The sequence below is a fragment of the Tripterygium wilfordii genome, chromosome 9 (genome assembly GCF_013401445.1).
Source record: "Tripterygium wilfordii isolate XIE 37 chromosome 9, ASM1340144v1, whole genome shotgun sequence".
NCBI classification, from domain to species: Eukaryota; Viridiplantae; Streptophyta; class Magnoliopsida; order Celastrales; family Celastraceae; genus Tripterygium; species Tripterygium wilfordii.
The window spans coordinates 9118821-9142183 of NC_052240.1; the positions used below are offsets into that span (position 1 = coordinate 9118821).

The 23363-nt window shown below is 36.4% G+C and overlaps 1 non-coding gene across 1 annotated transcript; it reads left to right on the plus strand.

Moving 5' to 3' along the window:
- The first annotated feature begins 208 nt into the window (after nucleotides 1-208).
- On the plus strand, nucleotides 209-314 carry LOC120006743. The gene has a single exon (XR_005470086.1). It is a non-coding gene; the product is annotated as a small nucleolar RNA R71 (small nucleolar RNA).
- Nucleotides 315-23363: the final 23049 nt, after the last annotated feature.

The window sequence follows — 23363 nt, forward strand, 5'->3', positions numbered from 1 at the left end:
AACTTCATCATCTCTACAACTTCCCCCTTGCTTTGGATTCCCCCTCACCGAGTACCAAGAGTTAGTGGTCTTGGCCACTTTATCAAGTAATTCCCGAGCCTCCTCTTGATTTTTTGTCATAAAAGAACCTCCCGCAGCCGCATCAATAGTCTCCTTAGTATGCATGCACAACCCATTATAGAAAGCTTGGTACACCACCCATTCCGGAAGACCATGATTTGGGCAACTGCGAATAATTCCTTTAAAGCGCTCCCAAGCCTCATAAAATGATTCAATATCCTTTTGGGTAAAGGACATGATATCCGTCCTAATTTGCACTGCCTTGCCCGGAGGAAAGAATTTCGTCAAGAATTGCTCCGCCATCTCATCCCAAGTGGTGATAGATTTGGGAGGCAAGGACATCAACCATCCCTTAGCCTTGTCCCTCAAAGAAAATGGGAATAACCTCAACAAGATAGCATCCTTAGAAGCTCCGTTAATCCCAAAAGTAGTGCCCACATGCAAGAAAGAGCGAAGATGGACATTGGGCTCTTCATTAGGAATACCATAGAAATTCACCGAGTTAGAGATAATGTTGATGATAGCCAGCTTGATCTCAAAATTAGTAGCATTGATAGGAGGATAGCGGAAGCTTGAAGGATTTGTGTCCCAAGTAGGCCTAGCACAATCCTCAAGAGAGTGAGGATCAAATTGCCTAGGAGGGCCTCCAACCTCATCACCACCATTTCTTCCATTAACACCTCCACCATTACCATTACCATCATTCACAATTAAAGCTCCACCAAGATCACGAACATTCCCCCTTCCTTGATTGTCTCCCATGCCTTCCATTTGATTATTAATAAGCTACCGTCTAAGATTGTGAAGAGTCCTTTCAATCTCCAAATCAATACCAATTAATTCCGGATTAATAGAACGTCTTCCCAAGCTCATACAAGAGAAAGAATTTCTGCAAAAAAATAAAAACCAATTAACACAATTGAAAACCTAATTTGACACAAAAAACAATTGCCTCAATCCCCGGCAACGGCACCAAAAACTTGATATAGATTTAATTGCAAGCGCACAAATCGCACAAGTAATAAAGAGGTGAGTAAATTATCGTTTCCACTAGGGATGTGTTGGCAATAGAAATCAATGTCAAACTAGTAACAACTATGCAAATTGGGGAACGGTTTTGCGGTTTGTTTTGATTTTTAACTAAACTAATTAAAAAGAACAAAGACAAATCAAACACAGGTGTGAAATCAAGGGTGGAAAGCACTAGGGTACTTAACGTCACCTCACCTATCCAATTCAATTCCCTTGGTCCCTTAATCCCTAATTCCTCTCTCTATAATGACAATCGATTTTCCAACCTATTCAATGTTCTATTCCTAGATACATCAAACGTATTTTCAACATAAATCCCTGTTATTCCTAACAATCGGATTAATATATCAAAAACTCATTAAGAACTATGGAAATCATTTAGCGATTGCATAAGCCACAAACCTATATTCCTATGGTTCATGCACCCTATGTCATCTATGGCTTGAGCCAAACCCTAGATATCTCCTTCCGGTCTCAATCTAGGCAGCAAATCAATTGAATGATGGCCAAACATTCAAAAGCATTAATCACACCCATAGACAATCAATAGAGAGAGAGAAATCAAGAAATAAGGAAACCAAGTTTATTGAATCTTCAAGGTTTGGTTACATTAAGACCCTAGTACGAAATCTAGCCACTCATGGAAGCAAAATACATCATTAAACAAAGGAAATCAACCATAGAAACTAGGATAGAAAAGGAGAGAGAAAACCCCCTTGTAGACACTCTTCTTCTCCGAGCTTCAATGGTGACTCCAAGTTCTCCAGTGGTGGTAGAATGAAAAAACCTCCAAGAACTCCCCCAAAACCCTATTTTATGCCCTTTTATACTTCCCCAAACTCTTATGTCGTTTTCAAAACAAGTTGGGGTCGTTTTGGCTTAAAAACAAGTGAATTTGGAACTTTTTCGCGAAACTGCGCGTACTGTGAATAGTACATCTGATCGATCGGACACTGTTCTGATCGATCGGAAATACAATCTGCCTCCACGAGTTTTTTAGTGTTTTGGCAGGTCCGATCGATCGGGAATGGCTCCGATTGATCGGAAATCAGTTCTGGAATCCAAATCTTCATTTTGCACTCTTTTCCTCCCTTTTTTGCCTTGGCACCTACAATATGCAAATATAGTTTTCTTAGGCAATATCAACTCTTAATCAACTCAAAATGGGATGAACTTATGTGTAAAGGATGTGCAAATGTATGTATATATTTGGCACATCACTCATCTATGGAGAGAGTTGAGCAATTCCAAAGCATCAAAGTGGACCATTGAACTCTATTTACTGTGCTTTTAAGTCTAACTTTCTAGTTCAGATTTTGTACAATGTTTCGTAAGCAAAAGATGCAATTAGACCAAGTTATGTATCAAATTGAACAAAAACATGAAAAGCTCATCTATGGAGAAAGTTGAGCAATTCCAAAGCATCAAAGTGCACTGTTGTACTCTATTTAGTGTTCTTAGAAGTCTAAGTTGCTAGTTTAACTTTGGGGCAACGTTTCATAACCAAAAGGCGCCAATAGATCAAGTTATGTGTGAAATTACAAGAAAACATGAAAAGCTCGTCTATGGAGAGAGTTGAGCAATTCCAGAGTATCGAAGTGGACTCTATTTAGTGTTCTTAAAAGTCTAACAAGCTAGTTTAGCTTTCGTACAAAGTTTTGTTAGGGAAAGGCTAATAGACCAAGTAATGTATAAAATTACGTAAAAACGTGAAAATCTTGTCTATGGAGAGGGTTGAGAAATTTCAAAGCATCAATGTGGACCGTTGTACTCTATTTTCATGTGCTTTTAAGTCTAACTTCCTAGTTTAGCTTTTGTACATTGTTTCATAAGCAGAAGATGCCAATAGACTAGTTATGTTTGAATTTGTAGAAAATCATGAAAAGCTCGTTTATGGAGAGAGTTGAGCAATTCCAAAGCATCAAAGTGGACCAATGTACTCTATTTAGTGTTCTTATAAGTCTAACTTTCTAGTTTAATTTTCGTACAACGTTTCATAACCAAATCATGCCAATAGACCAAGTTATGTTTCAAATTCCACAAAAACATGAAAAGCTTGTCTATGGAGAGAGTTGAGCAACTCTAAAGCATCAAAGTGGACCATTGTACTCTATTTAGTGTTCTTTAAAGTTTAACTTGTTAATTTAGCCTTCGTACAACATTTCATGACCAAAAAATGCCAATAGACCAAGTTATGTTTGAAATTGCACAAAAACATGAAAAGCTCGTCAATGGAGAGACTCGAGCAATTCCAAAGCATCAAAGTGGACCGTTGTACTCTATTTAGTGGTCTTAGAAGTCTAAGTTGCTAGTTTAGCTTTGGGACAACATTTTGTAACAAAAGACGTCAATAGACCAAGTTATGTGTGAAATTGTAAAAAAACGTAAAATGCTCGTCTATGGAGATAGTTGATCAATTCAAAAAGCATCCAAGTCTAACGTTGTACTCTATTTAGTGTTCTTATATGTCTAACTTGCTAGTTTAACTTTTGTACAACATTTCGTAACCAAAACATGCCAATAGACCAAGTTATGTTTGAAATTGCACAAAAACGTGAAAAGCTCGTCTGTGGAGAGAGTTGAACAATTCCAAGACATGGAAGTAGACCGTTGTACTCTATTTGGTGTTCTTATATGTCTAACTTGCTAGTTTAACTTTCGTACAACGTTTTGTAACCAAAACATGCCAATAGACCAAGTAATGTTACAAATTGCACAAAAACATGAAAAGCTCGTATATGGAGAGAGTTAAGCAATTCAGAGCATCAAAGTGGACCGTTTTACTCTATTTAATGTTCTTAGAAGTCTAAAAAGCTAGTCTAGCTTTCTTATAGAGTTTTGCTAGGAAAAGATGCTAATAGACCTAGTAATGTATAAAATTACATAAAAACGTGAAAAGCTAGTCTATGGAAAGGGTTGAGCAATTTCAAAGCATCAATGTGGATCATTGTATTCTATTTAGTGTGTTTTTAAGGCTAACTTTCTGGTTCAGCTTTCGTACACTGTTTCATAAGCGGAAGATGCCAATAGACTAGTTATGTTTGAAATTATAAAAAAACGTGAAAAGCTCGTCTATGGAGAGAGTTGAGCAATTCCAAAGCATCAAAGTAGACCAATGCACTCTATTTAGTGTTCGTATAAGTCTAACTTTCTAGTTTAATTTTTGTACAACGTTTCGTAAGCAAATCATACCAATAGACCAAGTTATGTTTCAAATTGCACAAAAATGTGAAAAGCTCTTCTATGGAGAGAGTGGGACATTTCCAAAGCATCAAAGTGGACCTTTCTACTCTATTTATTGTTCTTAGACATCTAACTTTCTTGTTTTGCTTTTGTACAATGTTTTGTAACTAAAAGATGCCAATATACCAAGTTATATTTGAAATTGCACAAAAACATGAAAAGATAGTCTATGGAGAGAGTTGAGTAATTCCAAAGTGTGGACCGTTGTTTTCATAGTATTTTCTCTTTTTATTGGTTTTGGTTTCTTGCCTTTCTGAAAAGACAATCTTCCTCTCCCAAGGTTGCTAGAGCTGCCCATTTACTTGTAGATATTCACGAATTAGAAAATCAGGGAGATTGTTATAATCACCTTTAATATACTCAATATTAAAATCGAAAATTGCTAATAAGGCCTGCCAGCGAGCGAAAATTTGTTTACAGGTAAGATTTTTGGCATCTTTCTCTGACACATCTTTTGCCGCTTTGCAATCAATTCGTAAAATAAATTGTTGATTTAATAAATCATCCTGAAATGTAGTTATACAAAGAACTATGGATAAAAGTTCTTTCTTAATAGTGGAGTATTTTTGTTGTGAAGGTTCTATAAACCAGAAGTGAATCTTACCAATTGTTCCTTACCTGAATGGCATTGTTGTTTGAGGATTCCACCATAGCCCAATTCAGAGGCATCTGTTTTGACAATTTTATAAAAATTCGGATTAAGGATAGCAAGTCACTATAAATATTGTATCTTACTTTTCACAATTTGGACAGCTTTGGTGATACGGATTTACAGATCAATTATAAATTGTCAAACACATATGTCTGTCATGATCAGGTTTGCATAAAATTGGTCTTTATGTTCGTTAAAAACCTAAACACATATTTTATTTTACAAAATCCGTTCCTAGCTTTACTTGAACCTTATATAGTAGATGATAAAGGAATTCATTCTGTTCTCAAAGGAAAGGAGGTAACATTTAAATTTGTTTTCCCCAAGAAGGTAGCCCTTATAAATAATCTTCACACTACTGTCTCTCACAAAGAAAGGCAAATTGCCATTCTGAAACAAGAAATTAACATGATTTCTCTTGAAAAGCAAGTAGAACATCCTGCTACTCGAAAAAAGATTAAAGCTTTCATGGTTAAACTTGAGAAAGAGGTGTATAGTGAAATTCCTACAGCTTTTTGGGAAAGAAAGAAATCATAGTGAAATTCCTAAACCCTAAACCTTTCATTCAACGTTTTGTAACCAAAAGATGCCAATAGACCAAGTTATGTTTGTAATTGCACAACAACCTGAAAAAGCTCATCTGTGGAGAGAGTTGAACAATTCCAAAGCATCAAAGTGGACCGTTGTACTCTATTTCATGTTCTTATAAGTCTAACTTTCTAGTTTAATTTTCGTACAACATTTCGTAACCTAATCATGACAATAGACCATGTTATATTTCAAATTGTACAAAAACGTGAAAAGCTCTTCTATGGAGAGTGTGGAGCAATTCCAAAACATCAAAGTGGACCGCTCTACTCTATTTATTGTTCTTAGACATCTAACTTTCTTGTTTTGCTTTCGTACAATGTTTTGTAACTAAAAGATGTCAATATTCCAAGTTATATTTGAAATTGCACAAAAACATGAAAAGATCGTCTATGGAGAGGGTTGTGTAATTCCAAAGCATCAAAGTGGATCGTTGTACTCTATTCGGTATTCTTTGAAGGCTAACTTGCTAGTTTAACTTTCATTCAACGTTTTGTAACCAAAAGATGCCAATAGACCAAGTTATGTTTGTAGTTGCACAAAAACCTGAAAAACTCTTCTATGGAGAGAGTTGGGCAATTCTAAAGCATCAAAGTGGATTGTTGTACTCTATTTAATGTTCTTTGATGCCTAACTTTATAGTTTAACTTTCGTTCAATGTTTTGTAACCAAAATCTACCAATAAACCAAGTTATGTTTGAAATTGCACAAAAACGTGAAAAACTCTTATGTGGAGAGAGTTGAGCAATTCCAAAGCATTAAAGTGGTATGTTTTACTCTATTTAGTGTTCTTTGAAGTCTAATTTGGTAGTTTAACTTTAGTTCAACGTTTTGTAGTCAAAAGATGTCAATAGACCAAGTTTTGTTTGGAATTGCACCAAAACGTGAAAACTCGTCTGTGGGGAAAGGTGAGCAATTCCAAAGCATTGAAGTGGACGGCTGTACTTTATTTAGTATTCCTTGAAGCCTAACTATATAGTTTAACTTTCGTTCATTGTTTTGTAACCAAAAGATGTCAATAGACCAAGTTATGTTTGAAATTACACAAAAACGTGAAAAACTCGTCTGTGGAGAGAGTTGAGCAATTCCAAAGCATCAAAGTCGACTATTGTACTCTATTTAGTGCTCTTTGAAGACTAAATTGCTAGTTTAACTGTCGTTCAACGTTTTGTAGCCAGAAGATGCCTATGGACCAAGTTATGTATCAAATTGCACAAAAACGTGAAAAGCTCGTCTATAGAGAGGGTTGAGCAATTCCAAAGCATCAAAGTGCACCGTTATGCTCTATTTAGTGTTCTTTGAAGTTTAGCTCACTAGACCAATTTATGTTTGAAATTGCACAAAAATGTCAATAGACCAATTTATGTTTGAAATTGCACAAAAATGTGAAAACTCATCTATCGAGAGAGTTGAGCAATTCCAAAGCATCAAAGTTGACCGTTGTACTCTATTTAGTGTTGTTTGAAGCTTAACTTGATAGTTTAACTTTTGTTCAATGTTTTGTAACCAAAAGATGACAATAGGCTAAGTTAAGTTTGAAATTACACAAGAACGTGAAAAGCTCGTCTATGGAGAGAGTTGAGCAATTCCAAAGCATCAAAGTGTACCGTTATACTCTATTTACGGTCCTTAAAAGTCTAACAATAGCTTGCATCTTAGAGGATCTACAAAAACTACTTTTTTTGAGAAAATGTTACTCAAAGTATTCTATTTTTTACTGTTCAAAGGCACATTTCTGCCTCTTAACCAATAATTGATGTTGTTGTACGATATTAAAAGCCTGCCTTAAATCTATTAAATGACCTTCCCAACTAGAACTATAGATAAGTATATCATCAAAGAACACTAGGATATATTTTTGATAAATCCTTGAAAATGACATTCATTAGCCCCTGGAAGGTTGCAGGAGTATTGTCAATCCAAAAGGCATTACTAAAAACTCATAATAGCCTTCATGAGTTCTAAAAGCTATTTTACCAATGTTCTCTTCATCCATTCTTATTTGATGATACCTAGCCCTTAAAAATTCAATTTAGAAAAATATTTTGCTCCATGTAATACATCCAACAGGTGCTTTTCTTTAATTGTCAATTGGTTGAGCTCCCTATAGTTCATTCACATCTTCCAAGTTCCTTCTTTCTTTTTAACCGACAACACTGGAGATAAGAAGGTACTATGGCTTGCTTTGATGAAACAACCTTGCAGTAATTCCTACACTGCCTTCTCAATTTCAATTTTCTAAAGAGGTCCATAGTGCTATGGCTTTTTATTGGGGGGTTTAGCCCCAACAACTAAGGGTATTCTTTGATCATGCTCCCCCTTTGGAGGCAATGCAGTAGGTATTTGATAAAGTAAAGCATAAACATCAAAGAAAGACTTTAACTCCTGAGTATCTTGAGTGGTGAGAGTACCATTAGTCTCAGGAACTATAATATCATGAGAGTACAATAGTAATCGTAGACTTGTACCCTAATGTTGTTTTTCCATATAATGTAATGAAGCTGCTTGAATTAATGGAAGATTGGACACTTCACACTTCAACAGATGAGTCTTTAAATCAATGGCAAACTGCATTGTTAAATCTGCCAATTCTATATCAACAGTTCCATCGTTTTGGTAGGAAATTTACCAGGTGGAACTGTTGATATAGAATTGGCAGATTTGATTTGTCATGGCTTCAGTGCATTAGGTCTGAAACGACTCAATTTAGCATCAATTTGTACATAAATGACAATGGCCTCCTCTGTGTTTGCTGCCTTCAAGAATTTGACTTCGTATCATAGTTAAGGCTTCAATCCTCTAAGGAAACAAATCTTCAATAACCCTGGACTCACACCAAATGTCCTAGTAGCCAGCTTTCTAAATTCACTAATATAGTCAGCAAGACTTCTTGTTTGTTTCAATTTAAAGAGAGACTCAACACGTACTATCCTCAAATTATGAAAGTCCAAACACCTTACACAAAGCAATGGTGAACTCCTCCCATCTTGGAGTAGATTGTAGGCAATCCAGCCAACGGAACCACTGTAAGGCCTCACCTGCCATGTTAAAAGAAGCTACAACCACCTTTTGATATTCAGGTTGACTATAAAAAGAGAAATATTACTAAGCCTTACGTATCCAAGTCAAAGGATCATCACCATAAACATATCTTGGAAAATCTATTTTCTACCAAGGAGTACGTTGAGCAGATCCTCGATTTTCTTATCCATCAAATCGCCTTTGTGGACAAAGTAGACCTAATTCAGAATGATCATCATATTCCAAAAGACTTTGATCTAGATCCTTTTGTTTTAGTAAGTCATAACTCAACTTCTCAAATCCTAGCTACTATGAAATTTGAATCAATATTATCTCCATCAACCATGGATTTAAGTTTCTGAAAAGAAACAAATTGTTGACCCAAATTCGCTTCAATCGCAGTCATGCGAATATCCATGGTAGCCAAGCGTGTCTTATGTCGAGGCATTCACAGCAAGGAAATAGTTGATTAAGTTAAGGATCAAGCTCCAATACCAATTGTTAACCACCTTTCTAGCTTAACCTAGCAATGGCAATAAAGAAGAAATAACTTAAAGGTTAAAGACAATCACTGGGAGAACACAGAGTGAAGAAGGATTTTCTTTTCATTCCATATCAATATTAAGTTTACAACATCACGAAAAAGGTTTTAGATTTCTAGTGGAGATGGGAGGGAGAATTGTAAGGCCGATCAAAAGCTTGCAATATATGTGAAGAATAAGATGCCTCAAGGTCCATACATGACTGTGGCACCAACACCAGCAGGCAGTGAAAAGCCTTCATTATTAGGCATTTGAGGAGTATCAAGCGTGACCGTAATGGGCATGCTCTCATTGATGGTGATTATAGTTGCATTAGTGTCTAGTTACCTTAATAAATATTGGCCACGGCTTTGTTTTACTTTTATTTCTCTTTCCTAATAATTTTGAAGATGATGGTTTTGAATTGATGGTCATGTACCTAATAACTTCTTTAGGGTTAATTAACAATAGTTCCTTCAAAATAAATTTTTATTCTAATAGGTTCATTGATTGGACCTCTAAATTAAGGTTTCAATGTTTCTACCAAGGAGTACGTTGATGTGTTTATGTGTATTCTAGTACTTACTAAATGTGTTTATGTGTATTTTAGTTTAATCTATCACTTACAAGTGTTTCTCATTGGTTTTGTAACAACCAGAGCTAAAACGGGCAAGTTATGGCATTGGAGATGTTTTTGTAATGTATCAGAGAAGCGCCTGTCTGAACATCAACATGGGATATCCGGTAGTCTAGCCATTTACATAATGCTAGACAATGAAGTATATGTTTGGGAAGTCCACCTTGCTGTCCGGACAGTAGAGCAATGCCAAAGACAATTTTCAACTCCAGATAAAGCCCAAAGAGGGAGCTTTCTGGACACCCTCCTTTGGTGTTTGGATAGTAGACCAATATTCACAATTTAGATAGAGGCAAATATGTTCGAACACCCTTGCTAGGTGTCCAGATAGATGTCGTGACCTGCACATCCAAAAATATATTTAAGATGGGCTTTTTGGAATTTATCAATTGTAACCAATGGGACACAAATTTGTAAGGGAAGATAGGTATTTTAACATATAATAAAGAGGTTAAAACCATAATCCAAGGCTTTCCTCTCAATTTCCATTAGCCACCATAGTGTAGTTATAGTTTAGGTTAGTTTCTCTCTCAAGATTTCTTTATTTTTCGTAGTTCTTCTTGTTGATTTTGTATAAAAACTTATTTAGATGACAATAAATATGATGTTTATCACAACAACCATAAGTGGCTAGTTCTATTTCTAATTGATGGATCGTACTTAACACAAGAGGGGGGGTGAATTGTGTTCCCAAATTCCGATAGGAATCTCTTTTTATAATTTAAAAGGAAATCAATGTCAATTAACAATTAGCACACAAATTTGAACTCTAATGATTATCCTAATCAACATTCATTTCAATGCAAGATGTGATACAATATGGTGAATGATCAATTATCAAATAATCAAGGAATTGCAAAAACAGATTTTTTCAAACAACACATTGCACACAGATTTTACAACTCAAATTTCACCTAGCAAATCGAGTCAGAATTCAATGAAATTTGGTATGCAGTATCACAACACCCTAATGAATACTATATCAAAAATTCAGATTAAAATTCAAAGTTTAGCTATGTGAACAGTGCACGGACAGACTAGTGGTTCAGAAAATTCTGCAATCAAAACACTTAATCAATCAACAAGCAAGCAATGCAATCAAGAAAGTCCACACAGCAATTTATAGTAGTTCGGAGACTCTTCTCCTACATCTACTACCTAGGTTCACCAACCTAGGATTTTCCAACCTCCATTAAGGATGTGGTTTTCTCAAGAGCTCCACAAAACTCACAAGGGTTTTTAGGTCACCCTTAAAACTGAAGATTTCAAGACAATCTTCAAACTTTACAACCAAGGGTTTCAAGCACTCCCTTAAACTCAACCTCAACAAGGTTTTTGCCCAATGAAGGGACTTTTACAAGTGTTCGGTATAAATGGTTCACTCAAGGTTTGCACTAAGCAAATAGGGTTGAGGAACACTCAAGAATCACAATATCACCTCACGGGTTGGATAGAAAATGAAGAATAATGAGGATTTTCGAATCTGAAAATAAGAAGCCAAATGAGAAGCACTCCCTCTTTGCAAAAGCAAAATAGTGAGGAAGCCTTTAGAGTGGCTTGGGTAGAAGCTTGGATTCAATGGCACAAACTAGCTTGGAAGCTTTGAGAACAAGAATTTCTTCAATGTAATTTTGGCTTCTCCAAGTTGGAATGAGGAAGAACCCCTCTTTATAATTTACCAAGCTCTTGTGATTTCCACCATTGGATCTTTTTCTATCTTCAAATCTCGACCTTCAATGACATGTGCAAATCTTGGCCATTGAATGAATAGATCATTAAATCTTGACCTTACAATATGTAGCCGTTGCACTTGCATTATTTTCCAAGTCTAGCTTTCCAAGATTTGAGTTGTCATGTGCACTTGCAGCCATCTTTGACAATTTGATCAAACTTGCACCAAATCTTGACCTTGGTATCTCCAACAATTTTGTCATCTTTGACCATTTGATCAAACTTACACCAAATCTTAGCCTTGGTATCTCCAATGATTTCCTACAAAATGTGTAGCAACTTGCAACAATCTTTGACTCCAAAAATCAAGTAAGATCTTCTTTTAAGTCAAAAATTGCAAGCAAGAATATGGTCTTATGCACAACCATTGGATTCACCTTTTAAATGGTCATCTTAATCCTTCAAGTCTTGTTGTAATCTGATCCATTCATAATTCAAAACAATTCAATCTCAGCCATAGATTAGTGTACCGTTGGAGCTTGTAGTCTTCAAGAATATCTTCATAATCTAAGTCTTGTCTAGTTGCAAAATATACTTTCTCATCTCTTACAAATTTCAACCATTGCATTTGTCCTTTAGCTTCATCAATTGTCTTCTCACAAAAATATGATCATTGACCTCAATAAAGGAAGCATGTGCAAGATCTTGTTTGATGAAGACAAGAGATCCTTCAAGTGACCAAACATGTCCCTCCAATCTTGACTTCAAACTCTGAATTTGGCAGCACCAATATATCCATATTATACAGCCCTAAGGCTAGTTGCAATCATCAATCAAAATGCCTTAGTGGAAGGTTGATGAACATAGGTTTTTCTTGGTTTTCTAGAGATCCAAGCTCATACTTGAAAACCGGACTTCAATTCACTTGAGCAAACTGAATTCTGAGTGATATAACATCCTCATGATGATTAACCTACAAAGAAATAGGAGGTAGAACTCCCCAATTGCATGTAAGCTCAAAGAGCTTCATATAGAGCGCATAGGTTAATTACATTAGAAAAACAACCCAGAAAATTCGTATTACTGCATGATAAATCATTTTATATATATTAGAATGTCCACATAAAATTTCATAACAATCGGAAATCGTTTGGTCACTCAACCAAGCAAATAAGTCACTAATAGTGAAACCGATAAATTCTAAGTGTAAATTCAATGTTATTTTGCAAACTCAGTGTAAATGACATTTTCTCTTGAACTTTACTAAGTCAAATATGTTCATAGTGATGAAACTAAGATGCACACGAAATTTCATTTAAATCGGAGTTCATTTGGTTCACTACGTTCACAAAGAACACATATGCACAAAATTAGGTAAAACCTAGTTTTGGCGGAATTTAAGCATATGACCAAATATATATGTGATGCACTTAATTTCTCATGATTATAGTCCTAGAACATATATTAAACCTTCATGTGCATGTGGTTCAAGTTTCAAGTAATTTGGACCTAAGTAAGATAAATTATGATCATTAGAAGATTAATACCCTAACTTAGTCCATGTATATTTATTTTCAAAACTTAATTTCCAGCACTATCTCAAAAATATATAGATACCAAATTCACATAGAGATATGCATAAGCCTTCATTTCTATATGCACAATTAAGATATTAAACAATTAACCAAATAACCATTTAAGCATGTTTTCTAGCATTTTAGGATATGTTAAAGTCAAGCATGCTCACACACATTTTAGTATACAATCATACACAATCATCAAAAACACAATGTTGACTAGACACTAAGTCTTGGTCCAACACTAATCTCTAATCCCAAAGTATGGATACGCTGTTCGATTGTTCAAGATATGTTCATAGATCTGTAGTTTTGATTTCTCTCTTGTGATTTTGTGATAGTTATACTTTGGATATATATAAACACAAACGCTATATTGTGATTGATAGATTTGGATTGGGAATCTAATTTGACAACTAAGTTAAGTCTCAAGGGGAACATTAATTCATAATATATGGTATGTTGTGCCACTGAGTCATTCGATCCTTTTCTACTTTGCTTGCATTGTATTTGATATTCCTTTCTTTTAGATTTGTTTTCTAGTTATCTGCATTGCATTCACTAAAATTACATTAGCTTCCCTGTGGATTGACTCCAAACTTCTGGAATTACTATTTGCCGACTACCTTGCACTTAGGTAAGTCCACACACTTTTTGGACAAATAATTTAAGACATATTCCATCTAGGACAAATAATTTAAGACATTCCATCAAGGACAAATAATTTTAAATGTCTTTTTTATTGACCAAAGGATCATCAACCCTTGTTTTACTTCTAAATTTCAACAATCAAATTTTTTCTGATTTCAATGTGATCGGACAGTCATAAATCACTCTTTTGAGCTCTGATTAATACAACTTTTGTGGTTTTTGAAAGAAGACTTGAAGTTTGTACATTGGAACTGTGTTTCAGACGTTAGTGTGTTCCGACAGTCATAACTCACTCATTTGAGCTCTACTTCAGTCAATTTTTATGGCATTCGAAAGATGACTCTAATATCCACATAATTGTGTCTAATACATGTTTGGAGAGTCGAACATTTTAGATATAAAATTGAGGCTCAAAGTTTGTACATCAGAGCTTTGTTTATGGTGTCAGTGTGTTCGGACAACTGTAACTCATTCGGTTGAGCTCCAATTGAGACAATTCTTTTTGATGTTCCAAAGAAGAGTCTAAGAGCCATAGAATTGTGTCTAATATATTTTTGGAAATTTAAATTTTTAGAGGTCAAATAGAGGCTCAAAATTTGCTCATCGAAGCTGAGAATCGTATAAATACAATTATGCACTAAACTTGTCTACACTAAGTTTATATGTACTAAATTTATCTACAGTGCATCAAGTTTATCTGTATTAAATTTATCTCCACTATCTATTATGCAGTATTGGTTGTGATTTGTTATGTCTAGTATATATTAAAATTTTTTTATAGTAAATTTATCTTCATTATATGTTGTGTGATGGTTTTGTTATAATTAATATATATTGAAATTTATCTACATTAGTTATTTGTATATTATCTCGTGGTTTTTTATGATTAGTATATAGTAAAATTTATCTGCACTGCATCTAAACTTATATACACTGCAGATAAATTTATATGCGAATTGTTTTCATCTCAGAATATATCGATGATGAATTTTATTTGAAAGATTTTTTACGCTGATTTATAATATAATTATTTTCAATATCCGTCATGTATTTTGAGAGATAAATTGTTTAAAGTTTTTTTTAATAAAAGAAAAAAAAATGTCAAAACTGATGATGTCATGCATGGAGAAAATGTGGGAGAACTAAAATGAAAAGAAGTCGTTTCATTAAAACTCTGTAATTTTATTAAATAAAAAGGGTTTTAGGGTTTAGGGTTTTAGGGTAAATTAATGAGTTCTGTCCTTCTTACTAATTTTCAAAACTTGTCCTTACTGGAACATGTCTTTTCAATTGTATCTTTATCGATAATTGTCCGATTTTTTTAATGGAATATGTTAGGTGTTAAATACACCTATTTTTCTGAGCTTAAAGTTATTATTTTTCTATGTTGTTTAGTGCAAAATACTGCCCATATTGTTATTTTTATGCACAGGTACTGATGGAGAATAAATTCATTACTGGACAAAATTTGTAACCTGTTTTGCAACCTGTTGCGGCCTCAGAATGATGGAATCAGACTTGTGTGATTAAGTTGTTGACGTGGCAAGGACAATTGGGCCAGTTTAGGGCTTGCTAAGGACTATATAAGCAGTGTTATGCTGAGACAAAGAGAACTTTTTGCTACACGATTAAAGAGCTAACATTGGAGAGAGTGTGACGGCAAGAAGGAGGAGAAGAAACATCAAGTTCGGTAGACCAATTTCTTCGGCAGATTGCAATTCTTCCATTAATTTGAACATTGTTGATTAGTAGTTATATGGTTTTAATTATGACTGTGTAGCTAAACTCTTTTCTAGCTAGGGTTTGATAATTATTATACCATAAACCTTGTGCATAGATTTGATTGACAATCAGACTAAGTTTAATTCTTTATTCTCCGGATTAATTGTTTATTCCCTACTGTTATGCATGCCTGATCAACATCGTAATTCTAGGAATTGTTAGTTAAACATCTTCGGCTGACCATGACCCGGTGTTTGACGAAGTAACAAGAACTTGCGTAAGATCCAAGTTTTGGGAACATAAAACATAATTGATTAGGTAATAGACCATTATCCTAGATTGTGCAACTATCGATTTCCTAGTGCTTATGCTTGTCTTAGAAAACTCTTAGGATAGACCAACCAAGACTCATTTGATAAGAAAAGATCTTGCAACTGGACCAAAGTCAGGATCGTTGTTTAGGGAAATCTAATTGACTGCAGCTGGACCAAGGCCTTTCAATTGACATTGTTAAACTTTTAAATTGTGTGATTGCGTATTAATTTGTGTGCACGGGTGGAGGTAGTTGGCAAGCCAAACCCAAGCTAGTTTTCATCCATTGATATTTAGTCCTATTTTATTGTTAGTTACTATTTGAAGTAGTTAATATATATTTTACATTATTGTCAGTAGTTATAGTTGGTAATTAATACAGTTTTCATGGATTCGACCCCATTCACTATTTACTGTCTTTCGGCACATACACTTGCGAGTGGGTTTAACCCGTCGGTCTTGAATTGCAATTATTTCTTGTGATAAAAAGTATCGATCAGAATAATCCCATTATGTTTACTTTGGTGTCTTTGATCAATGGTTGTTGATGTACTTTTAAGCCGGCTTAATGATACATGTTTTATGAGTTGCTAATTCATCGACATACGTTTAGGATATCTCTTATAAAAAAAGTTTAAAATTGAAAATCTGGTTTATTTTTATAGTAATTATATATACATACAAACATATGCAATTCAGTGTTGGTCTTTGTACCAAAAGTGATTTTTAATCATCAGCGGACACATGACGCTATGGGACCCACAAGTGGTTATGATCATTCAATCACTAGCGGACACGTGGTAATGGCAAAAAGATTTTATAGTAATGATTGTTCATTTTGTAGATATCGTGGTGTTATTTAAGTTGAAATCCAAGAGATAGTTGCTAAAAATCAGGGTTGTCTAAAGAGTTATGTCCGAAAGACTACGATACAAACAAGAGATTTATTGCCAAAATTATTTTTCTATTTTTTAAAAAATAGTTTGTTAAATGAAAATTGATATTTCAACTGGATAAGCGTAGATGAACCTCATGATATTTCAGAGTTTGTAGTGTACACATCCCTAATTTTTTTCAAACACATTTTCAACAACTGCACGACAACCGGTGACCAAAACCACATTAGTCTTGCACTTCGAGTAAGAAGAAACCTTCTCATGTTCAAACAAACAGGAGCAATCATGAAATGACAACTACTAGCATCTTTCCTTCAACATCCATCATGAGATCTGTTTTCAAGGAGAGTGGAGCAAGCTGCATGTTGTAGTTGTGAAGGGCATGATCATGTTGCTTGACCCAACAACTCAAGCAACAAGTAAGAAGATAGTTTTTCATTATTTACCATGTCTGCTCATGCCAAGATCATGCCAGGAAAATAAGAGATGAAAACCATCATGATCACCGTTAAGACTATAAGAAGAAAAGGAAGAGATATTCACACTCACCCCGCGTCAAACACAAACTCCGCATTTACAAATTTTATTGCTTTCTTAGCAATGACTCCGATCAATTATCTTTAGCCTAGCTATTTACCTTTCAAGTCTCCATGGCAGTAGCCTCCGCGGCTATGTTTTGTTTTATCTTGTAAAGCACGCCCCCCAATACATTCCAAGTGTATTCTTAGGTAATGAAATTTCAAATGCATCCTAGTGATGTGCTATTTTTTATTTTGTTAGTAGAAGTTATTTCATTTCAGTGTTGATCTTCTATCTCTTGTCTTTCTCGTTTGGCACAAGATAAATTCTAAGTCCTTTTCTCGAAAGGCAACCTTGAGCTAGCAATTTTCTATTCTCATACTGCACACAGTTCATTTGGTGGCAAGTCAGATTTGGTGCAATCCCATATCAAAATCATTGGACTGACATCAAGTTCTGACACACTTGAACACACATATCATCAATAACCCAAACACTACTATCCCCAGTTGTCAGAAATGCACAATCTCCTATCCAACATTGAAGATAGCAAGCAGTTATGAATAAATTAAATTAAGTATATTGTTTAATAATCCTTGAAACAATACAAGTCTTGTCACCTTGGATCAAAAAATTAAAAATATCATTATTAGAAATAAAAAGACTAAGAACTGTAGAGTAATAAAATTTTCATTATTCAATACGTCAAAACTACCCCTGAGCAACTTGACACGTGTCGGGATTGCTATAGGTTGAAAGTTGAGACAGTTATGGAGATCCTGTAAATATAGCATAGGATCGGCTATTTACCTTAATAAACCAGCCATTCCCTAAATCAAGGGATATGACCACGATTTCCAAAGGAACCCTATATAAATTGTAATACCCCGATTTTTAGAATGGATTAAAGTGAAAATTTTGATAAGAACTAAATTGAAAGTACAAATAGTTAAGGGGGTGAAATTTTTATTTATTAAGAATTAGAGAGTTAGTATAAGAATTAGAAAAGTTGATGTTAATAATAAAAAAAAGAGAAAAGATGCCATTTTCGGTGATTGGGTCAAGACAAACCAAATAATAATAAAAGAGGAAAAAAAGAAGAAAAGAAGAAGCATGGAAGAAAATACAGACCCATCTTTCTCGTCTTCTTCACCGCGCACAAACCCAAAAGATCCCCCAACTGACCAGGAGAAGAACTGGACCCTTCTTGTTCGAGGACACACCGTAAAATGGCCGAAAAATCTTGTGAAGCCACTAAGGAGCCGCCTTTTTGGTCGTCTATCTAGCCAATTTCGGGGACGCTTCAACACATCGTTGGTACTAAACGACCCACCGTACCAAGGGCTACAATCCCCAATCAAGTTCCGGCCAAACTAATCACCGGAGGGTGGAGATCTGGTGTTGACCCGAAATGGGCAATTTTGACCCCCTTTTTTCCAGCGACCCCGAAGTCTGATTCCAACTCATTTCACTGCTCTGAACGCATTGATGACATTTTCGAAACCGTACGAGCAACTTTGGAGTACTTAGGGAAATACGACGGAATATACGTATAAGTTTGATATACATACACGTATTAATACAAAGCCTAGTATAAATTATGTTAAATATTGTTATGGAGTTTAAAAATTGAATATGTTGGTAGGCTCCGACTCATGACCTACGTATTTTAGTGGGGGGACGAGTGTGAGGGGTATTAGATAGTCTTGCGTATAAACCCATTAATGTGGAAAATACTTATAATCGAATTAGCATAAATTGGAGTACTGAATATCGATTGATTATTTTACTTAAATAATAATAGTAGCAAATAACATTTAGTTAACATATGTTTATATATAAACATGTTGATTATTTGGATAGGTTGACCAAAGTAAACCCATTGACCAGGATTGATCGTTGACCAGATTTAACCAGGGTTTTTGGGTATTTTATTGAAAGGGCAAAACAGTAATTTTGGCCCAAAGGCAAAAATGGTAACTTAGACTAGTTGAAAATTATGGATGGTTATTAACTAGTAATTTATACTAGTATATTGGTATAGGTGATCGAGAAGTTGTACTTGACGCGGTAGACATATTATTTGTGCATAGTAATCGAGGTAGGATTTTCCCCATTTCTTTTGTTATCTTTGAACTTCAGAAAAAACCTTTGAATATTCTCTCCCTCGAATATTATTCGTTTCACTTGGTAAGTTCATTCGGGCCACTCTTTGCATGTTCCAAAGAGGATCGAAGCCCATATTTCAAACTCTCGTTATTATTAAACTTATGATTTCTTATTTGACTATGCATTAAATCCTAGAAATTTCAAGCTTGATTGACATGTTTGAAATGCTATTCATGAAATCTTGATGTATATGGATATTGCATTCTATTTTGTGCATTATTAGTAAAATGATAGATTACCAGTACGGACTTGAGGATTCATGTTGGGCGTTAGTGGACATGGATTATTGTTGTCACGCCCCTCTCCCCTAAGGTATACCGAAGTGTACCTATACCACATGAACGTGACCGGCAAGGGACACCCCGTCCCCCGAACCTGATCCCAACTCATACAATTAAACTCAATAAAATAAATTGTAATAATAATAATCATACTAGCTCCCACAATGTATAATACCCAGCACTGAACCCAAAATATCATACATACCACCACCTAAATCACTTGAAATACCAGAGTATGAATACATCAGCGGAATAATAAAATATATCTACCCGATATCAAACCCAGTAATATATACAAAATACAATATCAAAAGTCCCCACACCCACTAAAGAGTCAGCCCAAGGCTACACACCAGCTCACGCATCCCGCCGCTGACCGCCATCACCTACATCCAACTCACCTGAAAGGGGATAAAGAAGAGGGGTGAGCCACAAAGCTCAGTAGGGCGTAGAGAGGAAACGCCAATATCCATAAATAATACTGATAAACCCAGAAATGAAATGCATAGTATGCGATACAGGAAATATACATCCATCAGTAAGTTAACCAAATAGCACAATAGCCGATAAGGCCAAGCAACACTGGAACCACCCACACTGGTCTCCAGAAATCCATACACCAATCCAATCAAGTGAAATGGTAGCCGATAAGGCTATCCAACACTGTAATCACCACATCAATCTCCAACAATCCATCACCCCTGGACCCACCCTAATCCCCGTAGGGTGTCTCAATCCAGGTCTACACCGAAACTGGATGAGGATCGGGTATCCCGATAGCATAGCCTACACCAGAGGGCGTCCCCTGTGATGCACCCCATCTCAGACGGTCCACCGGTATATATCCGGTCTGTATATGTATATATATATCATCCATCAGAAATCCATATCCGATCATTTGGGCGCCTATATGGGCCCACAATCCACATCCACATCCACATCCATATCCTCATCCAACACCTCCAATCACCCCACTCTCAGAAAACATACCAACAATGATATATATAACAGGGAATATAAATCAACATGCAAACAGGTCGTATTTCCACCCCTGGAAACCGACAAAACCATAATATCACCAGAGTCCCTAAAACCGGAACTCTAAAGTCACATGCAAGAGAATGGAAACCCCTACCTGGAAATCAGAGTGCTAAAACCAAGCACGCGTCCCAGGCAACCCCTACCTCGAAAAGTTAACCCGCTCCGAATCTCAATCGTGACCACCGTCTACACCGAAAAACACGATATATGAAAATACGGTAAAAATACGGTCGGTCAACTATGGTCAACGGCCAAATAGTACTGGTCAAAGTCAACGTATAAATAGTAACCGAGTCAAAGTCAATAGTCAAATAGTAACCGGGTCAGTAACCGGGTCAAATAGTACCCGACCGGGTCAAATCGGGTCAAATAGTACCCAGCCGAGTCAACTCACCGGTCAACCGAGTCAACTCGCCGGTCAACCGAGTCAACTCGGCCTGACTCGGTCAACTCGCCGGAAACCCATTTAACCCCATCGCCGGCGATCCGACCACCCAAACCTGTCAAATCTTATATCAAATTGAAGAACTCGATGAGATAAACTCATAGGTACCTGAAACACGTCAAACCGTTGCCGGAATCGGCCGGATCGACCAAAAGAAATCCGAGGAAATCGGAACTTCAAACTCCGATATCTCCCTAACCACAACTCCGATCGACGTGATTCAAGTTGGGTTATACTCGTCTCGTCAATACGCTTCTTTTGGTACCGGTGGTGTCGCTCACCGTCGTCGGACTCGGAAAATGAATAGTAACAAAGATGTACGGGAGAGAGAAAAGGAAGAAGAGAAGAAACTGCGTAAGAATTTTTTTTTTTTTTTTTTTGATTTTAAGTTTTCTTTTATAATAACTTTGACTTACCAAAAACACCCACCTGTCAAAAACGCCCCTAACTAAATTGTAATAATTAACTTCAAAAATTCATAACAAATCAAATTTAAATCCGATTTAAGTAATTCTTACTTTAAAAATTTTCCTTTAAAATTCCCCATTTATTAAAAATATTTTTATAATTTTATCACAATTTAATTTTTACTCCTTCAAATACCGGTTCACCAACACAGAGGTTCCCTCCACCTCAACCACCACGAGAAGATACTATGAATAGTGTAAAATTAGACCAGGATATTACATCCTTCCCCCCTTAAGAAAATTTCGTCCCCGAAATTAAATCATACGTAGGTAGTAAATAAATCCGGAAATCTAGTCTGCATATCCGACTCCAACTCCCAAGTCGTCTCCTCCACTCCATAATGTTGCCATATCACCTTAACCAAGGGTATGGTCTTCGACCGTAGTCGCCTCTCCTGTCTATCCGTAATCCTAATAGGACGTGTCTCGAAAGTAGCGTCCTCACCAATCTCCAATGTAGACCAATCTAATATATGAGAAGGGTCCCTATGGTACCTCCGTAACATAGACACATGAAATACCCCATGTACTCCTGACAATTGTGGGGGTAATGCTAATCGATAAGCTACCGTCCCCACCCTTTCCAGAATCTCAAATGGCCCTATAAATCTAGGGGCTAATTTCCCCGCTCTCCCAAACCGCTGTACTCCTCTACGAGGACTAACCCTCAGAAAAACATGATCCCCCACCTGAAACTCTAGAGGTCTACGTCTCCTATCCGCATAACTCTTCTGACGTGACTGAGCTGTCAGAAGCCGCTGTCGAATCACTGTCACCACCTCAGTAGTCTGCTGCACCATCTCTGGACCCAATAATGGTCTATCTCCAACTTCTGACCAACACAACGGTGATCTACAAGGTCTCCCATATAATGCCTCAAACGGTGCCATCTGAATACTACTCTGATAGCTATTGTTGTACACAAACTCCACTAAAGGAATATGAGTCTCCCAATCTCCTCGAAAGTCTATCGCACAAGCCCGAAGCATATCCTCTAGAATCTGAATAGTCCGCTCACTCTGTCCATCAGTCTGCGGATGAAAAGCTGTACCGAAGTTCAGTTTCGTCCCCAGAGTATCCTGAAAACTGCCCCAAAACCGTGAAGTAAATCTGGGATCCCGATCAGATACAATACTCAACGGTACCCCATGCAATCGGACTATCTCTCGTACATATAATCTCGTCAACGACTCAATCGAATCTGTCTGACAAATAGGCATAAAATGAGCTGTCTTTGTCAACCGATCCACAACAACCCAAACCGCATCATGTCTCCGCGGAGTCATAGGTAAACCCATCACAAAATCCATAGTGATATGCTCCCACTTCCATTCAGGTAATGGAAGCGATTGCAATAATCCAGCAGGTCGTCGATGCTCTGCCTTTACCTGCTGACAGGTAAGACATCGAGTCACAGTCTGTGCCACATCTCTCTTCATGCCACTCCACCAATACTGCCTCCGTAAATCTCGATACATCTTAGTAGCACCAGGATGCATCGCAAATCGGGAGTAATGTGCCTCCTGAAGTATCTCCTCGCGTAACTCAGTGTCCTCTGGAACCACTAATCTGTCTCTGAATCTGACTCCACCATCAGTGCCTCTAACCCATCCCTCCATATCCTCAATGTCATCAAATAATGCATCCCCCAACTGTGCATCCAACACCCTCTGTACCAGGGTTGGACGAGCAATCAAACTCTGTAAACTCAGTACATCTCTACGCTCCCCCACATCTAGTCGATACTGACTAAGTGTATCCACTAACCCAAACTCCTGAATAGCCAATCGAGCTGCAATCAATCTCCTACTCAAGGCGTCAGCCACCACATTGGCCTTGCCTGGATGATATTGTAAGG